Here is a 2,742-nt window from a genome sequence, read left to right on the forward strand (position 1 = left end):
GCACAGCAGAGCAGGAGTAGCCCTGCACTGAGCTGCTCATGTAAGGAGCAAATTTGATCCTCTTGGGCACGTGTGTAGACGTGCTCCAAGGGAAATCTTAGTGCGCAATATTTTACTGAACAGTAAGCTTTAGCACATTAATAATACATGCAGACATGCCTATTCAGCAGCACACAATTTGCGTGTCTACACATGCCAATTTAATGAAAAGCAAAAAGCTCTGGAGTGTATCAATTTGGAGCATGTTGCTGCTGCATGTACACCTGGGATCGCAGCATGTTGAGCAGAGGCAAAGCAACCCTGGCTGGCAGGCAGCCCTGGGGGTCAGCCTACCAGCCCAGGGCTCCTCCCCTGGCTCAACATGCTGTGAAGGGGCTGCCTGAGGCATGAGAGTGCTTCAGTATGGGGTTAGCCAGCAGGCACTGAATCACCCTCAGGCCCCAGCCAAACCCTCCAGCATCTACACAAGCATTGCTGCAGGGTTTTTTTTTTATTCTGCAGCAGGATAGTACTTGTATTTAGAAGTACTGTCCTGCTACAAAGTAGTTTAATTTACTCCAGCCTATAGGGATGCACATGTAGACACCAAGATGTTTACTGCACAGGCTACTTAGTCTATTGTGTAGTAAACCCAATGGCACCCTTGCCTGATCCACCTTCACCCCAATAGGAGCAGTACTAGATTCTATATACCACCTACCAGTCTCAGCCTTCATATGAACACACTGCCTCTATCATGAAAGAGTAGATTTATCTGGACCCCTTCAATCTCTAGCTTCTCCATTGAGTCAAGTAGTCAGGTTATTTATCTGGAGAAGTGTCCATAACGTGAACCTTCAGCACATACTGGCAAGGAATGGGAGAGGACTGGAAAAAGCAGCTGACACTGAGAGTGAACTTTCACCCCTACTGATGAAGAGTAAAATACCAATCTCCATGATGTGACCTAGAGGGATCAGCCCCTGCTGGAGCATCCCTGACTAAAGCATCTCAGCCAAGCATCTATCTAACCTGCTCTTGAAAATTTCCAGGGATGGATATTTCAGAGTTTCTCTAGGTAACCTGTTTCAATATTTGGCCACCAGGGTGGATTGATTTAAGTCAAATTGATTTCAATCACTGATTTAAAGCAGCAAGCCTAAAGCCTAATTTAAACTTGGTTTTTATCAACTTTCCCATTGTATTTTTTGTTGCAGTTGTTTTTTAAAGAAAGGTACCTTTTGATTAGTTGATATAACAATTAAAACTTGTTGACTTACAACTAAATGCAGCCTTTACAGTGTATTTGGAACATGTTTCCTAGATACACAACCAGTGTGTGTATGTGTGTAACTGTGTGCAGCAGCAACTGCGCAGTAGATTAGTATGCTGCATGATTTTCTACTACCTGTAAATATAGGTAATAGATTTACCATGCAGTAGTTTACCACATTTGGATTGTTAGAAATCCTACATTTTAGTATGATATAAAATAGTGAAATACATATTTCTTATTCACTAGATGATTAAATTTTGCTCAAGTTTGTATCAAGCTGCATTAAGATGACAACTTGAATTTAATTAAACACACAAAATCAGCACTTCAGATTTATTAAACAAGACTTTAAACTTTTGGATATAGAAATGTTTTTTTAAGTAAAACATGGTGCACATTTAAAGCTAATTAATTCATTAAACACTAGTATTAACTGTTACAATATTAGAACCTATGTTTAGTGGATTAAACCAATTATTTCAGGGGGAATATTATTATTGGGGAATCATCATCATCATTATCATCATAATTGAGGAAAACAATTATTTACCCTGGGAAAACTTTTCTAACGTGCCTAGTTGAAAATCATTTGAGCCTAAGTTCCTACTAGCCTAATTTATTTTTAAAATAAGACAGTCATTTTGTACCTAAGCTGTTTTAAGAATGTTGACCCCTGCCAAGATTTTAGAACTCATAAATCTCATCCTTCTCCCACTTTTTATTTATAGACTGGAAGAGAAAAACAAACTTTCTTGATTTTTTTTCAACTTCCAATTGATTTCTCAGCTTTGAATGAACCAGTCAAATGAAGAAAGTATTTCTGTGAACCTGCAGAAGAGGCTACTAATGGTAAAAGTTGGTTTAGCACTCCAACAAGCTTGAGTTCTGGTGATTTACTAGTCCTTTCCTCTCTCATGTCCTTGTGACAAGCTAGTTAGCCAAATTCACAGTTTTATTGAAATTTTAACAGACTATACCATGAGCACTTCTACTATGGCCTCAAACTTGTGATCTCTAAGTTGTCAGCCATACAACTTAACATCCATGCTACCCCAGCACCCACTTATAGCACCTCAATGGTGTGACTAATTCTTCAAAACATCCACAGCAAACACGTACTGCTTTAATGGTTCATCTCTGAAATTTATTATAGTTGGCATGATTGATGGGCAATTAGTAGGTGCCCATGTCATGAACGATGCATGCCCCTGGAGGCTGGAGGGGTATAGCAGTGCTGGCGGTGGTGGGAATGTGTTGGCAGCAGCTGGAGTGTGGTGGCAGTAAGCGGGGAGCTCCTGCAGACACTGCCAGTGCTGTTGGTGGGGGTGGGGGTGGCAAGCGCTGGCCAGGGGCCAGGGACCACCTGCAGGTGCCACTGGCAGTGGTGGCAGCAGCCAGCAGTGATTGCTGACTGCTTGCGGATGCTGCCAGTGGTGTTGGTGGTAGAAGGTGGGAAGTGGCAACAGCCTTTTTGTAGGGGGTGCACC

The 2,742-nt window shown here is 41.7% G+C and overlaps 1 long non-coding RNA gene across 1 annotated transcript; it reads left to right on the forward strand.

The window, feature by feature from the left end:
• Positions 1-1,020: 1,020 nt before the first annotated feature.
• On the forward strand, positions 1,021-2,219 carry LOC109319294. Its single transcript, XR_002103467.1, has 2 exons — positions 1,021-1,057; positions 1,984-2,219. It is a non-coding gene; the product is annotated as an uncharacterized LOC109319294 (long non-coding RNA).
• Positions 2,220-2,742: the final 523 nt, after the last annotated feature.

The sequence above is a fragment of the Crocodylus porosus genome, unplaced genomic scaffold, assembly GCF_001723895.1.
Source record: "Crocodylus porosus isolate Cpor-Errol unplaced genomic scaffold, CroPor_comp1, whole genome shotgun sequence".
In the NCBI taxonomy this organism is placed as follows: domain Eukaryota; kingdom Metazoa; phylum Chordata; order Crocodylia; family Crocodylidae; genus Crocodylus; species Crocodylus porosus.